Below are 17967 nucleotides of genomic sequence, written 5' to 3'. Positions count from 1 at the left end.
GTCCTTCCTTGGTCCCATCGAGGCCTGACCCAGGGGCGAGTTCTCCCAGGGGCGGTGCTTGGCGGGGCTCACCAACACGTATACATCACACAAGGAAGAGGGACTTCTGATCTTCTGTCCCCAGCCCCATCCCTGGTGGAGGGAAGCGGGACCCTCTGTCACTGCGGACCAGTCCCTGGGGTGCTGGCTTCCTGGGCCCGGCGGCCCTCTCACCACGCAGGGAGAGGGATCCCTGAGCTCTCTGGCAAGACCAGGAGCCGGAGATCATATCACATCTGAGGGAGGTGTCCGTGTCCCGGTGGTGTGGGTACTGGTCCTGGCCCCTGGGTGCCGGCCTTCTTCATATTTGCCAACTGCGGGTGAGCCTGGTTGGGCCATATTTATAGCACCCCTGGGGGACCTTTGCTCCTCCTGGACGTCCTCCTCCTGGGCGTCCTCCTCCTGGGCGCAGGGGGGGCTTGCTCTCTCCTGGACTAACCGTGGCCTGAGGGGGTGCTGCCTGGAGCGTGGGGGCGGGTCTTCCTTGCAGGGCCGTGACTCATGCTCTTTGCTCTCTGGTGTTGCCTGGCAGGCGGTCGTTCTCAATCTGCTGTACTGTGTGGTTGTTGGGGGGTCCCGGCTGCCGCTGCTGCTGCGATGGGGACCTTGGTGGGGGACAGCTGGGTTCTCTCCCTCTTTTTACAGTCCATCATCCACCCCAGAAGAACATAAACACTCACTCGAGCACAGGTGCTATCTCACCACAGTTTGCGTGACTGAATGAAATGTTTCACATGTGTTAGTCTGAATGCATAAGTATGCGTGTGTGAATGTTAGTGGTAGTATGTCCATGTGGACTTGTTTGTGAGTGAACACTTTTGGAGCCAACAGGTGTGTTTGTAACGTTTGAGTGTGTGTGTGTGGACAGGCCCCGCCCATTTTAGATTTTTCATGCATCTTAACCTGTCAATTGTGATCATAAAGCTCCAGCAACTTGTTGTTTTCTGACGCTTCATGATCTTACCCTCACTACTATAATCAGCTCTCTACCCCCCGCCCTCCTTATACGTCATTCCTTTCTCTTCTTTCCTTCTTTACTTTTACGTCCGGTCCAACAAAAAATATTTACAAATATAAATAACATGAATAAAGTTTAGCTGAAATTTCAAAAGGGGTTTATTTAAATATACATCTGGTGTATCATAATATTCATAACCCCTGTTGTAAAAGTAAAATATGTCCAACACAAAAGGCTTTCAGCTCTCACCTGTTTGCTCAGCTGTTAGACAGGACAAGTTAGAGAGAGAAAAAAAAAAGAACATTTATTAAAACTCTTTTGGATAATCTAGTAAGTGCTTTAATAAGCTCTGTGGCTTTACTTGCAGAATAATCAAAAAGATGTTGGCTTTAATTTTAAAGCTCAGTGGCCTTGTAGTACAGTGTCCGTCCTGAGGCTGGAAAGTTGTGAGTTCAAATCCACGCCCGAGTCATACCAAAGTCTCTAAAGATGGGACCCAATTCACCCTGTTTGACACTCATCCTTAAGGGGTTAGACTGGGAGGTTAAATCCACCCCATTCCACCAAATGGTTTCTGAGTGCAGCTGTCTCTGCAGCTCTCCAAGGGAATAGGTCAAATTTAGAGAACAAATTTCACACACCTGACAGCTGATGGGACTTTAACCTTGACTCAATGACGCACTCCAAGCATATTTTTAAAATTTTCAAAGTTGTCCTAGTGGTCTTTTAATTATGATTATGCTATTTTTAGCCTTAATCAAGCAAGGTCTCTGCATGGTATCCAGCCGTACGGTTTGATCCAGATTCGAGCTTAGGTGAGAGAGAAAAATCAAAGACGTACTTGGATCTACTTGTCTGTAATTAAATGAATCAGAATGGAGCAGAGCAGGGCGGTGGTGGCCACCCAGCATATGTTCTACGTATCAAATACGTTCTTTTCAAACTGCTTTTTTTCACAATTTAGATAAAGAAATACTCAGAAATGCAATGTTAAGCTTAATTTTCTTTATATATGTCCTCCATCATCAGAAAAACGACACAAGAACATGTTAAAAACACAATCTTTAATAAAGTGATCCTTTAAGTTTAGGTAAAAATTCAAATAGCATGTTTTATTATTTTTGATCATCAGGGACAGTGGTCCACCCATCCATCCACCTTCTATGCCCACTGTCTCCCTTTTGAGATCATGGGGTTGCCGGAGCCTGTCCCGGTTAAAGCAGCTGTATTTTATTAAAGATCCATTACTTTTCACAGAACAGGTGTGTGTGTGAAATTTGCTTTCTTAACCCTTGTGCTATCTTAGATGACCCCCCCCCCCTTCCATTGACGTGTTCTCTACCATGACAAAGGTGGATAAAGGTGGAAAGATTTCATGTAATCCATGGAAACCAGTGAAGATCACAAATCATTGAAGAAAAAAGGTTCAGAGCACTGTCTAGTGGGTCTAGATGACCCAACTCCCAATATTAAAGTGCCTAGGATAGCACAAGGGTCATTTGACCGGATCACTGAGCTGTGACCATGGATCAACAAACATGTAAACATGAATACTAACGTTCCTGCAATATGGGATTTAGAGTAATCTGTTTTAATAGAATACAGTCTGGATTTGCTATAAGGAGTTCATGAAAATGTGGTCACTTGTAAGAACTGTTCCGTTTTCTCTTTGAGTTTAAAGGAAAACTTTGAGAGTGATCTATTTTCACATCAAACTGTAAGAAAATACTGTCTCCACATAATATTCCACTGATGCATCTGCACTGTCACAGCAGAGATCAAGCTGTGCTCTGTGTCATAATTCACTGGGAGATGATAAATGTAATTTTTTTACTGTTCTTCCTACTTCAGATAATTCTGAAGTTGCCAAGAAGTGATCGTAATACAACAAAATTTTTCTATAATACAATTATCCTAATATTAACACAGGACTGTAGATAAGCCTCAGATGCTAATTGATGGATTATCATCTTACAGATAAGACATTAAATAGATAACAATAATCTTGAAACATACATGAAACAATCATTCCTCTAAATTATAATAGACATTCAAGAGTCAGAAATGAAAACACATTCTGTTTAAAATTTATAACTAAGCCACATTTATTGGTATTAAATATGTTCTGTGGTTTAAAAAAATGTTCATGTGCACAGTAGTCTAATTATTGCAGAAGTTTCTTCATCCTTTGAACCAGGCTGTCACTGACAAGGTCGTAGATGGAAGAAACGTCACGGTCCTATCACAGAAGAACTTTCTGTTATCAGCAATTGACATAAGTTTGCTGCTATGATAGCATTTGGAGAATTTCTAGTAACGTTACTTTATGCAAAAAAATAGTGAATTAATTAAGCTTAGTTCTTTTAAATATACTTTCTAAAAGTGATGCTGAAAAACTCATCCAAGCATTTGTTACATCTATGCTGGATTACTGTAACTCTTTGCTAGCAGTGTTCCCTAAAAGTTCTTTAAAAAGTCTCTTCTCTGGCAAAACAGATCACATCACTCCTGTGTTAGTTTCACTTCATTGGCTCCCTGCTGAATCTAGAATTAAGTTCAAAATCCTCCTGTTAACCTATAAGGCCTTACATGGTTTGACCCCATCCTATATTACAGATCCGATAGTCCCTTACCAACCAATCAGAACACTTCCCTCACAAAATGCAGGACAGCTTGTGGTTCCTAGAAGTAGTAAAAGTACGGTTGGAGGTAGAGCGTTTAGCCACCAAGCCCCTGTTTTATGGAATAAGCTCCCAGCTAATGGAAGAGAGGCCGACGCAGTTTCTGCATTCAAAGTTAGACTGAAAACATTCCTCTTTGGACAGGATTATTGTCAGACTAGCTGGTGATCAGAGAACATCTAATTTATTAGTTGTTAGGCTGCTAGAAGTTTGAAGCTGGGGAAAGTATGGTGCACTGGGGTTCTGTCCTCTAATCTTATCTACTACTCCTCTCCTCTATTCTTGATCACATAATTATCATTTAATTCTCCATGCCTCTGTTTGTTGCACTCCGGGGGAGTGGGAGGGATTGGGTCGTCTGTACTCCTGCTCCTGCACTTGGTTGTGGATCTTACCTCTGGCTCGTCTTGCGCCCCCAGCCGTCCCCCAGTTCCATCTGGATGAAGTCTATCTGCTACACTCTTCAAACATGTAGTTGTAGAATTAGATGAGCTAATTCTTCAGGAAGGACAGTCTTATCACGTGTCCTTCCTGGGGGAGGATCCCTCCTCCATGTGGACATCCCTGAGCTTTTTTTCATCAGTTTTTCCTTACCGAGAAGGACGGTCTAAGGCAGGGACGCCCAGGTTTCTGTCTAGTTTAGTTTAGCAGTCAGCCATTGTTCATATTTTATGACTGATTCTATGTTTTTGTACAAGTATTGGTATGAAGACCGTTGAGACAACAGTGTTATGATAGTGGGCTATGTAAATGCTATGCTTTCAATAAACTTGTCATAAAGAAGTAAATGTAATTAGATCACAGTGAAAGCAGGCTGGTGTGATTGCACCCGGGTCGGAACCTTCACCCAGATTGACCTTAACATGTAGAAATGCTGTGATGAACTTCAAACCATGTAAGTGATGGAAAGTCTGCTCCTGCAGCTGAGCCACTGCTGTGTGGCTGTGGATGACAACCCATTCTCACAGAATGACAAAGCAACAACCCAAAAATCTGCATTTATGAAAATGTGTAAAAGTAGGAAGTTTCAAAATGGTTAACATTGTTACTGATAAGCACATTTAAATACTGTTTTATGAAAACAAAAACACTTCAATTTCCTTTGTTTTTATACAGATTTTTACTGTGAACTGAAAATAGTATTTATTCTCACCTTTCCAGATCTGTAAATAGCTAAAAACAAGTTATACACTTCCTAGCAGAACACGAAGAGGTAGACACTCATCCAGAAAGAAACCGATTTGAACATGAATAAAAAAAAAAGAAATAAGTGTCATGGAGCAAAAGCAGTTTTATGAAAGTGTAAAGTGTGACCATTATTGCTATTTCGGCAGATTTCTGTCGTCAGGAAGTGACAGTGTTGTCACGTACTGGAGTCAAAACTGTCCTCATAAGACTTACTGGGTCAAGCAGCATAAGTTCTTTGTAAATCTAGACAGACAGAGAATCCTGTGGGGATTCAAAAGGCAAATCCTGCAGGCTTTTCTTTTCAACCAGCAGCTCCGACAAGTCTTGCTGACTGCGCTGCAGTCTTACATCTTCTTTTCTGTCCATAAAAGGCTGCGTGCCATGAATCTGCACTGAACTCATTAAGACCTACCGTATAAAATGCATTTCAAATTAGATCATAGTAAAACTGTGAAATGGGGTGGAACAACAGGGGGTCTTCCAAAAACTCTGATCAGGGAAAGTGCAGAGCAACACACTGACTTAGCATAGAAATTTGGGGAAATAATTATAAGAGCTTACTGCTTCCCCTTTTTTTACTTCAAAAACGAGCCATCAGAATTGTACATAAAGTCTTGATCATACAAACAATTTACTTTATTAATCCAGAATTTTTAAACTTTATGATCTGGTTGATTTTTACACCAACAACTTCTATACACGGTCAGTGGGAAAACGTTACCATTCAATATCCAAAAACAGTTCTCTGAGAGTGAAGGAAGAACAAACTGAGGGGATGTAGGAACTTCAAGATCTTTATTTTATTTTATTTTATTTAACTTAACCTTGGCATTCGGAGCAGACAGCAAAGCAAGAATTTGATTGTGCAGGGAAACCCGTTTCTTACTGTGCATATGACAATAATCCTTTGAATGTGGAATCTTGAATAAGAACCGCATAGAAAAGTTTCTGTGTCAGTGTGTGTGTAGCAGTAATTACTGGCATGTGTCGGGATGATAATCAATGATTATTACTTAATGGTTACCGTTACTGTTTACTGAAAATCGTGAGTTAATGTTTTATGAAAATGATCAATCATCAATAGGGACTGGATTTTGTTACTTGAAAAGAATCTATCGGATCAGAACTGGAATTCAAAAACTATGTAAAACGTTAAAATGAATGAACTCAGTAGGGGTGGGATTATATAAACTCGCTTCTTCTGCTCCTTTTCAAGCAATAAATCAAGCTCTGCTTAACTTTAGTTAATGATCACTGTATTTAATTAAGCAAATGTGATTTAAGTGTCTCTGTTTTTGTTTATTCAGGTTTTTTTAATCTATTGATGTGATTATTTCTGTAATGAGTTTGATAAATCTGTGTACATTCTTTATTGCTTTGAGTATAATTCCTGAAATCAATCAATCAATCAGTATAGCTGTGAGTTCTTAAAGATGTAACACTGTCCCAGGTGGCATGCCATTTCTACAGTTTCTACAGTAAATATGAGATATCTCCTTGATGAAATGGTTATTGCCTGATTAGAGAATAACAAACTATAAAACAAGCAGAATACAATTGAGTAATGAGAAGAGCTTCCAGAATGCTTTACCTTAAAGAAGTACAAGAAGGAGTGGTTCAAAATGAAAGACACGAGTAAAGATCTGTGCTTGACTTTTGCACTGTACTTCAAATGAGAAGTGCCTCCTAGTGTGTCCACTTTCACTACACAAGCAGAAGTATGAGGATAAATGTCAGGTATCCCCAAAGGTAAAGCAGAAGTGCAGCAACAACCCTGCGTTGGAGAGTTTCCACATAATTTCAGTCATTTAAGCCTGATTTACGCTCTAACCTCTGTTGCACAAAACAAATTCATTTGCATGCAGGGACTGCTTCATCAGGAAAGATTAGATTTTGTTAAAAAATTGACTGTTAAATACATGGCAGCTCCTTAGGAATTTACACAAAGCCAAAAGTAAGCATCAGATGGTTTATACATGGTCGTGGTGGCAGTGCATACTGTTTTAAGACAAAAACAGAATAAACCAAAATCCATAATTGCAACTGTAAAGCACTGATTTCATATCAAAATCCTATATGTCCAACTAAACATGACAATATTTTTTTAGGAAACGCCACAACTCCATTTAAAATGAGCAGACAAATGCTAAGTCTGTGGTCCGTGGGCCACTTAGTACCGGGCCGCAGAACTGCAATAACAATAATAACAAAAATCATTTTCATTTCCATCTATTTTCTGATCCTGAAGGAAGTTTCATTTTGGAAAAATACCGATTCTGTTCACCGCATCCATCTGTCTTAACATGTCATGTGACTTTGAGCAGCTGCTTGTACCGCTAAGTTTGTCACTCAACGCTTAAAAGCTAATAAAAACTAAACAATAAAAAGCTATTTGGAAAGTTTCTTTGGGGAGAATAGAGTCAGTGAGGAAACTGAAGAAGAACCTTCACCTACAAAGAAACATAAAGCTGCTGTTTACAGACAAACCTGGAGTTTTCCTCCAAAGACGGATTTATGGAGACAGTTGTTCTCACGGACCAGAAGCTGCTCTGCCTAAAATGCAGCGACTGACTATTGATTGTTTCACACATGCAGAAAATAAAGATGCAGACATGGTGGATTCATGTTTATTATTTAAAAAATATCAGTTTTATGACAGTTGAGTCATTTTATTTTGCTTTATCCGTCAGGCCTTAAAAAGTTGGTTGCAGGTAAAGTTAGCGTCCGGTTGTTAGCATCCACTCTGACGTCTTCATCTTCATCACAAAGTCTACGTTTAAACCAGCAGCAAACATTTTAGAGAAAGAAGATTCCATCAAACAAAGTTGTTTCTGATTTGTGAAAACTCGTAAAAAGAACATTTATGAATTTTTCTACAGCAGGGGGGGATTAGGCATTCATTCAGAAACTAGAGCACAGAAAATATTTCTGTGTTAAAAAGATACACAGTTAATCAGGATTTATGTCAAAACTAAATATGATAATTTTTTTTACCCTGAAAATGATCTGAAACTGGGTTGATTTCTCAATGTTATAATAGTGTCCTATGAAAAAAAAGGGTAAAAAAAAATCTTTTATTGAATTAGTCACAGATCAGAAACAACTTCAACAAAATCAACAACTTTGTTTCATTGAATCTTTGTCATCTGTAAAAAAAAAATTAAAAAACTCTATTAATGTTTTCAGATTTTTAAATCTAAATTTCTTGTAGAATTTTTATTTAAAGAATAGTTTTTCCAGAAAGCAGAAGCTTACAGTATTAAGCACAAACTTTGGCCCCGTTCAGACCGGTCTGTGAAGGTATTGTCTGACACTAAACTGGTCCGCGGCCTGAAAAAGGTGGGAGACCACTGCTCTGGGGGACACACTTCAGTGCTTTTGTGCGCTGGTGCCAAGTGGCTGAAGAAGAAACATATTAAGTAGACCAGCCAGTCTCTGGAGCTCAATCCTATAGAAAACCTATGGAGAGAGCGGAAGCTCAGAGTTGCTAAGCGACAGCCACCAAATCTGAATGATTTAGAAGTCATCTGTAGAAAAGAGTGGACCAAAGTTCCTCCTTGTACAGAAACCTGCGCATCTACTACAAGAAACGTCTGACCTCTGTGCTGCAAGTATCGAGTCTTTCTGACAAGAGATTTCCAATACTTATTTCCCTAAATGAAATGCAAATAAATGTACATAAATTTTTTAGAGTTGATTTCTTGATTGTCTTTGTGATTTTCTACCCGTCACTGTTTAAATGAACCAATCATTAGGATGACAGACTGTCAACTGCTTTCTAAGTTCGCATTTTCCTCCACTTGTAAATGCGGGGAGGCAGATTGAGATGGTGGACAGGTTGAGAGGAACAACATTAACTAGAAGAAAGAGACCTAGAGGAAGACCAAAGATGAGGTTAAAGAATGGCAAGAATGAAGACACCAGGATGGTTGATGTGAATGAGGAGCATACAAAGGAAAGAAATAGATGAAGATACATTACTCTGACTGCTGAAGGAAGCAGCAGAACAAGGATGGTGCTGCAAAGGAGCTAGCATCACAAAAACAACTGTAAGCCTCAGTCAAAGAGCTTCCTCATCTTCACAATGCAAAGGTAAGTTACGTTTGCATGTCCCATCCTCATCCAGACATTCACTTTGCTCTGTAGTCTGCTTCTTAGTAGTAGTAGTAACAAGTTTATTTCAAATCAAATCAACATTTACCTGGAAAAAGAAAATATAAGTCAATACATGACTTGGAAAATAAGATTTGAAAGGGGAATGGAAGAAGCGAAAGCTTATAAAAATCCAAACCCCTACTCAACAACAATCATAACAACAAAACAACGAAATTAAACATTTGACATAATAAAGCTAACATACAAAAAACACCTGATGACGACAGACAGACATGCCCAAAAACTCCGACCAAACACCATAATGGTGTGCTCATTATATTTAACTTTGTGAACTAATCTGATGGCTCGCTTTTGGAGTATAACTAAAGGATGCAAATTAGTTTTGTAGCAATTTCCCCACACTTCAATACAATAATTTAGATATGCCATTATAAAGGAATGATACAAAATAAATAAAGCGGATTGGTTAAGCATCAAGCTACACCTTTTCATCAAACCAACACATTTAGCCACTTTAGAACGTAGATGATGTATATGAGGTTTCCAACAAAGCTTGTCATCAATAATTACACCCAAAAACACATGTTTATGCACTCTCTCAATTGGTGTATCATTGATAATAATTTCCACTGGCATCTCCTTGCTTTTACTGCTAAAGAGCATAAATTTAGTCTTTTTTAGATTCAAAGATAATTTGTTCTTACCAAACCAATGTTTTAACTTGTAAAATTCCTGCGTCATGTCACTAAGAAGTTTCTCTAGATTCTGCCCTGAACATAAAATGCTGGTATCATCTGCAAAAAGTATGAATTTCATAATGTTTGACAATTTGCATATATCGTTAATATAAAGTAAAAACAAAGTTGGTCCCAGAATTGAACCTTGAGGTACTCCACATATGATATTCCTATTTCTAGATTTAGTATTACCAATCTGAACAAACTGCTGTCTATCTTCCAGGTAGCTCTTTAACCAGTTTTGTGTTACTCCTCTGATTCCATACTTCACCAATTTCCTTAGTAAAATATGATGGTCAATCGTATCGAAGGCTTTCTGTAGATCAATGAAAATTCCAATGCTGAATTTATTTTTTTCAATACAGTTGGTAATCTCATTCCACAAGTTCGATTAAGGCAAATGATGTAGATTTTCCTTGTCGGAAGCCATATTGACTGTTGAATAGCAGATTGTTTTTCTCCATAAAGTTAAGTAATCTGAGATTAAATAATTTCTCTAGAATTTTTGAAATCTGAGGCAATAAAGAAATTGGACGGTAATTTGTAAAACTTTGCTTATCCCCTGTTTTATATAATTGAATTACTTTGGCCGTTTTCATTTTAGTGGGAAACTGCCCACATTTAAATGACAAATTAAAGATATGTGTAAGTGGTTTGCTAATAGCTTCAGCAACATTCTGAATTGTTTTCATATCAACACCATCCGCATCCTGAGATTTTTTATTACAACATGTCCTAATAGTGTCCAATACCTCACTCTCATTAGTAGGCATGAGAAACATTGTATTTGAATTTGTCTCAATCAAATCACACGGAAATGCATCAACGGTTTCAATCTTTCTGGCTAGTTCAGGTCCAACATTGACAAAAATCTGTTAAATCTATCTGCAATTTCTTCTTTGTCACTAATAACCTTGCCACCGTTGACAAAATACTCTGGATAAGATGAAGTGTTTTTACTACGCCCAATTATATTATTCAAAGTCTTCCAGATACCCTGAATGTTGACTTTGTTACTGTCGAGTAATTTAGAGTAGTACTCTTTTTTCCTTTCCCTCAAAATATCCATATATATTATACATATATAATTAATTAATTTTGTATTTTTTATACTTCAGTTCTGACTCAGTGGTCCTGTATTTCAAAAATTGTTTGTATAGGTGATTTTTCTTTTTGCACGCATTTATCAATCCATTTGTTAACCATGGAGTATTTACATTTTTGTCCTTTTTACATTTCCTGATTGGACAATTTTTGTCAAAACATGAAATGAAAATTTCTATAAAGGAGTTGTAAGCTGTGTTTACATCTGACTCATTGTAAATGGAATCCCAATTATAAGAGGATAGGTCACTCTTTAATTTTTTAAGTGACTGTTCTGATTTAATCCTACAATATACAAAATCATTTTGATTACGTATCTTATGTCTTACATCATATATCATGAAGATTGGAAGATGATTACTAATGTCATTTAGTAATACACCACTAAGCACTTTACTATCAAAAATATTTGAAAATATGTTGTCAATTAAAGTGGCACTGTGTGATGTTATTCTGGTCGGTATTGTAATAAGCGGATGCAAATTATTGCTATACATAACATCCAAAAAATCATCCGTATTTTTGTGTTTGTATGGATTTAATAAGTCTATATTGTAATCACCACAAATTATAGTATCTTTTGACTTTTTAATAGAAAATAGTTTTTCCATCCATTTGTTGAATACCTTAATGTCTGATCCCGGAGCTCTGTAAACACAACTTACAAGAATATTTCTCCTTTTCTGTAAAATAATTTCAACAGTAATGCATTCAAATATTTCCTCCACAGTAAGAGACATATTTTCTATAAGTTGACAATCCATGTTTTATCAACATATATGGCCACCCCACCTCCTTTCTTGCATGGTCTACTCTTAAAAAACATTTCATAGCCAAACATTTGAAAATCAGTACCTTTGTCTTCATTTATCCATGTTTCTGAGACAGCCACTATATTGAAGAATGTCTCGAAACAAGACAAGTAGTCCTTCATATTTTCAAAGTTACTGTATAAGCTCCTACTGTTGAAGTGGATTATTGATAACTTGTTGTCCAATAATATTGTTTCTTTAAATGTAGTGTCAGTGATATAGGAACATTTATTGCAATTTTTTAAAAAGTTGCTATCTGGATCTATGTCATTCAACCTGTTTTGAAATTTATAATCATACAACTGTGGGTAATCTAGATCCTCATCAGAAGAATCTTCTGATGAATTGTCGCTGAGGTTATGCATAGCAGTTGTTTCTCTCAATAACATGAATGCAGGAAGAGCAGGTGAGCGGTCAGAGAGCAAGGGCCACTTACAATCAAACAGAGACACAAAAAACACACATAACATAAACAGCTACACCACACCTCCAAACCCATTTGGGCACTCATACTCCCCATACAATGACTTAGAATAAACAGAAATGCCTTTAGGCTCCCCTGGGGTGATGCATATTAGATTAAATTTAGGATATGTCAGCTAATGTGATGCAAATTAATAGTTCACAATACTTGCGCTCTCACATTGACCTGTCATCGATAACGTCAGACAGTTATACAATCGTAGCTGACGTCATACCTTGAAAACGCGGAAGTAAACAAAGCAGTATGTCTCAAGAAATAAATCAGCAAAATGATTACTAATTTAGATTATTATTAGAGACTGGTCCACAGGAGTCAATAAATTTTGCTGCATCCTTTACCTCCTCAAATACATGCTGGATGGACCCCCGGATCAGTTTGATGACAGCAGGATACAGCAGGAAGGCGTGAAAGCCCAGAGAACGCGCCTGTGCCATAACTGGGTAACACAGGCGCCTACGTTGGGCTGTGGCATCACTGTAATCTGGGGTAAAACGGATGATGTTGCCTTCGCTTCTCACCTCTGTCTTCCTGGCACTTTGCAAAATCCGGTCCCTGTCCGTGAAGCGTAGACATTTCAGAATGATGGTCCTTGGCCTCTCCGAAGTTTTGCGCGGAGGGCCAGAGCGGTGAGCCCGCATCAGCTCCGGTGGATTCCCAGCCATTTCGGGGAACCATTTCGGGATGTTCAGCTTCAGGTAGGCCAAGACGTTTCCCTGTTCCTCTCCCTCTTTCACGTTGACAATACGTAGATTATCTCTCCTCATCCGATCTTCCATTAATGTAATTTTATCCTGAAGTTGCTTCAGAGTTTCATCTTGCCTAGCAGTTGTGGCCTCAGCTGTTTTCATTTGTTCTTGTAAAGACGTGGTTATTTTCTGCTGCACTTGTAACTCCTGTGAATGGCGCAATAAAGTTTCGTTAATTGCGCCAAGTTGGCTTTCTAAGCGTTCAAATCATTCATTTGCTTTTTTATCCGCTACTGCAAAAAACTTTCGCAAAGTAGCTTCAAGTGCCGCCACAGTGAGCTTGCAGCTGCGCCTTCTTCATCATCAGGGACAGACAGTGTATTGTCCATTTCTTTAGTTTTTGTCGGTTTTTTGGGCGGCATTATCCGCTTTTGTCGAGGTAGAAATGCAGCAAAAGGCTGAATTTTTTCAAATATAGTCTCATGTAAGGTCTTAGAGAGTCATTTTTTATGAATCCAGGAGGAGCCTCAAGCAAAAGGTCCTTCTATATCTATGCTGCAGGAAGGTGGGATGCAGATGACCTTTAGACAGCCATTTTAGCTGTAAATTAGGAAACACAAACCTGCTGTACTCTGAACACCAGTTGTTTGATGGGCCCTTATCTATTTTAATCTGAAATGAGTGGAACATAAAATTTAATTGACACTCCGTACTGAACATTGGTCACATCAGCAGTTAAAATGTGACCTTGTAGAGTTCCATGACAACACTAGGATTTCCTAAACGTAAATGTTTGAAAATTCTTGTTTTTATTTCTTAACCCTTGTCCTGTGTTTTTACCTGGACTGAAAATGTGTTTGCTGAAAACCGGCCAGATTGAGATTCACTATTAGGCTTACAGTTTGGAGTGCATTAAAGTGAATCACGGCAGACAGCCGGGACTGCCCTTTATGGAAATGGACCATCTAAATGACTGCTTTGACCTTCCCTCCTGAAGAAAAATGAAGAGGCAGTCTTTTAGCAGCCCCTTCAAGCACGAGCTGGTCAGCAGGCCCACCTTTGGCCCGACATTGACTCTTGATTAGGGGGGACAGAGAATATATTAGAAAGGTGACAGTTTGAGATGACAGATTTATCCAATCTGTCAACCACTGCAAGTCCACAGTATTTTCTAGGGGTGTATAGAGGCGATATGATATATATCATAATACAGTTAAAGTGTCATTCGTTCTTATCAGAGCTCACTACAAATGACTACAATCTGCTTTTTTATATGTTATTGCCAGTTTGGGTTCGGTACCCATTCCAAGCAAAAACTTAGTAGAACATCTCATTACAAGTATGTCTCATAACAACAAAAACTGCGAGGCTGACTGAACATTTAGCATTTAAACAAGCGGATTCTCGCTGAGATCTCGTAATTGTGCGGAGCTGATCAAAGAGACTTGGTGTGCGGTGCTGCCAACTAGCGGTCAGACAAAGAGCCAGACGCTGAAAGACGTTTATAAATAATTAAATAAATATCATCTTGACTGCATTTTAAATTGATCCACGTTTTCCCAAATGAAATGTTGTGATATATCACAGAATCCCTTGTTTCCTACAACCCTAGTATTTTTATGTATACTGGTATTTTATAATTTAACTATCACGTTTTAGTACCTTTATACTACCAGTACTCTGTTGTTAACAAATTTGCACTATAAGTAAAACCTGAGCTGTACAAAAAGCGTTTTTAGACCAAGAAGCAAGAACCACCTTCCATTAAAAAAAACACTATATATGCATCTCCGTATGGCATTAGTAGAACTTTTTCAACTGTTTCAAAAGCTAAAGTAGTGCACATTTTAACACAGATATACACAACAGGACTGAGCAGAAGCAAATTTTAGTAATAACATTTATATCTTTTTGCGGTTTTCAAAACAGTTTACTGTCACAGACTTGTATCTGTGCGCATTAAGTCAAAGGCTGGAACCCTAAACTGATTAACATTAAGTAAATAGCGAAATAGACTATTAATGGAAAACAAGTTTTGCCAAATTCTGTTGCTTGGGCTTGTTAATTGAACTAATACTTAATTTGACATATTGAGTTATTTACATTTGACACTATCCGACCATCCTGGCTTCTACTAAAGGCAGCAACAGTCAGGATTGACATAGAAATTTAGTGCAAAAACATTTTTAAGATCTACACCCACCATGCAAGGTCATGGTCACAAGCAGCCTACAAGGGGACTCACACTAGTTAGTCACGACAATCACCAAAGGAGTCAGGGAGGCTCAGTATTTCCCAATGCTTTTACTGCCAAGTCTGCTAATTAACAGCAGCTCTTTTTACAAATAAACCCACACTCCAAACACCATGGAATATCGTTAGTGTCCTACTGCCACACTGGTCATTCTCAGGCATTGGATGTTTCTTTGATTTTTGAGGTTATTTTGTCAATGAACATATTTAACAGAAAACTAATGGAAAACAATATGTTTCATCATTTCTCATCAGTACAGAGTACTGTTCAGTTTGTCCAGAAACAGTAATATTCTTGTTGCTGCAGCACATGTAAGCTGGTGCAGAATATCATCTCATCCAGAATGAATCTAAATGTAGTGACACTGCCATTTGAGAGACAGTTAGGAAGCAAGATAAATGCCTTTTTAATAGTAAAACCATCAATTCACATGAATAGATTTCAGCTCCGAGTAGTTTGTGCATAATATAAAAGGAGGAAAAGGCTCCACTGCACTCTACATCCCTGGCATGCCCATGGAAACTGAGAAATACTCTTGGATGGCTCCAGTTATATGTTTTCAAAGGGGTTTTTGATTAGAATATTACTATCCAAATCAATCAATAACTCAATTATAAACTCATTTTTTGTAGAAGATAAAGCTTCAGCTTGTCTATAAGAACATTTAATTTACTGTCATCCTGCCTGTGGCCTCCTGCACGTAGGTCATGAGGCTTGCCAAGATCAAAAATGCATCTTAAGAAGGTTCCAAGGATTCACCTCTTAGTTTGCCTAAATCATTTCACCTGAAATGTTTAAGCAGATAAGGCAGAGATAAGATTCTTGATCTGCCTGCAGTGCAGGTATCTTCTTTCCAACAAAAAGCAAGAAGAAGAAGAAAACTAATCAGCTTTTTTTGTAACTTGCTTTTTTTTTTCTCTCCCCTCTCCCCTTAAGACATCAGCTAAATATCTTAGAATAAAAGAGAGGAGCACAAAGTGCATAATTCTGACACCATAAATCATTGATAAGCTGACTACATTTAGGGAAGTTGAGCCTCTCCATTTTATGGGTTCCTGGACATAGCAGTGAATGTTTCAGATGGAGCTAAGAGTTGAATTTCTCTTTGCATTATTAAAATCTACTCTGAAATTTCTACCCACTTTGTTGAGGGAGTATCATTCCTTCACTCGTCACGCGCCAAGAACTTTATGAGTAACTCATTCCACAAAAGCTCCTGCTGCAAATTTCATATGAAGGCAAATTTACACCAATGGCACACTGCTAATGAAGGTTATTAACATTCTTATGTAAACATTCAACCCACAGAAGTCACTCACAAGTCTCAAGGTTTAAGCATTAAGCCTCATGAAAGTCCCAAGTCAGTGCAGAAATTTAAGTCATACAAAAATGTAATGAAGTCCCAGAGCCTCCACACTTTAATCAGTGTTAAGCTGTGTTAAGTTGAATTCCTATACTTATTGATAACCTACACTCTACTTAAAGTTACACAAATGATTTCATTTGTTACTTTCCTTTCCAGAGACTCATGCCCTGTATTTGAGCTTGGCAACTCAAAGCGGATTTATATTAGGACTACAGAAATAAAGCAAGAATTTTATACAAAATAGGTTTCTGTCAAATCTACAAAACATAATATAAACTGCTTAAAATGTGTGTAGACAAGCTAGAATGGTTTTAGAAGGCTTTAGCTGTTTGGATGTCTGTTTCATACTACTTTACATGGTTCCCCCTTCTTTCCTAAAGTGTGCTATTCTTCTGCTTTTCCTCACAAGGCTGCTGAGCCCTGGAGGTGCTGGCAAGAGGAGTCCTCCCCACCAACCGTACTCCCCCTCACATCAGAGCATTGCTGCTCATCATCTACCTAGACTATGGCTGTTGTTGTGACCGATAAAGTTAAATGTTGTTGCGTACACCACAATTTTCTTCTTCATAATGTCACCAATGACACATTCAGATCCCCGTTTGAATAATGGTTGCTTTTGCTGCTCCATGACTGCTGCCACTTCGACAAGAGTTAGAAAAAAATCCTGCTCCTGTATTGGTCAGCTAACTTGCTGGAGCACAATAAAATCACCTGGTCACACTCCAAAATAAAATGTGACGTATCACATGATCCAAATCTAAAATAAAACACCAAAAAGCAACATTTGTATTTTAAGAGGTAAAGCCCTTCTTGGTCATCTGCCTCAAGACAAAGTCAAGTTGAAACTTGTCTAAGTAAGTCAAGCAAGTCTTGAGTCCTCCAAAGTAAACTTAAGTCTGACTCAAGTGAGACTCAACCCATGTCACATGAGTCTCCCACGTCTGCAAACCTAGGGAATCATTTAGTGTAGAACATGGAAGGTCTGACAGTACAAAATGCAAACACATTTTCTTGAAAATACATCAAAGAGAGTCTTCAAAATAAGAGCATGTTTTGATGTCAGTTGTTGGTCATCTTCACCCTGGGCTAACACGGCATCCAGTCCAGCTGAGGTGCAGCTGCAAGAGTCTTTATGTAACTTGAAAAAAGCGAGAGCCACTCAAGCCGGTCCGGCCTCTCGCGTGCTCCAAATTCGTTTTGTTAAATTTTGGCCGGAGCGAGCAAGAACACTTTTTTGTGAAGTTGAGGCAAATTAAACTACCTTCACTGGAAATCATGCATGCGACTGTCAAGTGCATCCAGTACATTTTTCAAAATAAAACCTATTTTCTGCTGTACTTGCTATGTTTTTCACTGTGGTGTAAAGACCAACAGTTGCTAAATCAAGTTACAGCTCCTACATCTCACAGCATAAACTCATTAGAGGGCTCTCCAAAGTACAAGAGCTAAAAATTAAACATTTAAATGCAACCCAAATGCAGTTACTTGACTTTTAGATTATAGGAAGACCGGGCCAAAGCAAGTGACTCTAAAAAAACACCC

At 38.4% G+C, this 17967-nt stretch overlaps 1 protein-coding gene across 1 annotated transcript in view; it reads right to left on the bottom strand.

Annotated features, from left to right (window-relative positions):
- Positions 1–17967, bottom strand: part of fstl5 (follistatin-like 5) — a 256580-nt gene that overhangs the window by 192201 nt on the left and 46412 nt on the right. The window lies entirely within an intron of this gene.

The sequence above is a fragment of the Oryzias latipes genome, chromosome 10, assembly GCF_053564925.1.
Source record: "Oryzias latipes strain Hd-rR chromosome 10, Olatipes_Hd-rR_3.1".
NCBI classification, from domain to species: Eukaryota; Metazoa; Chordata; class Actinopteri; order Beloniformes; family Adrianichthyidae; genus Oryzias; species Oryzias latipes.
The sequence above is the reverse complement of the archived record's forward strand: the minus strand, read 5'-3'. Positions and strand labels throughout refer to the sequence as shown.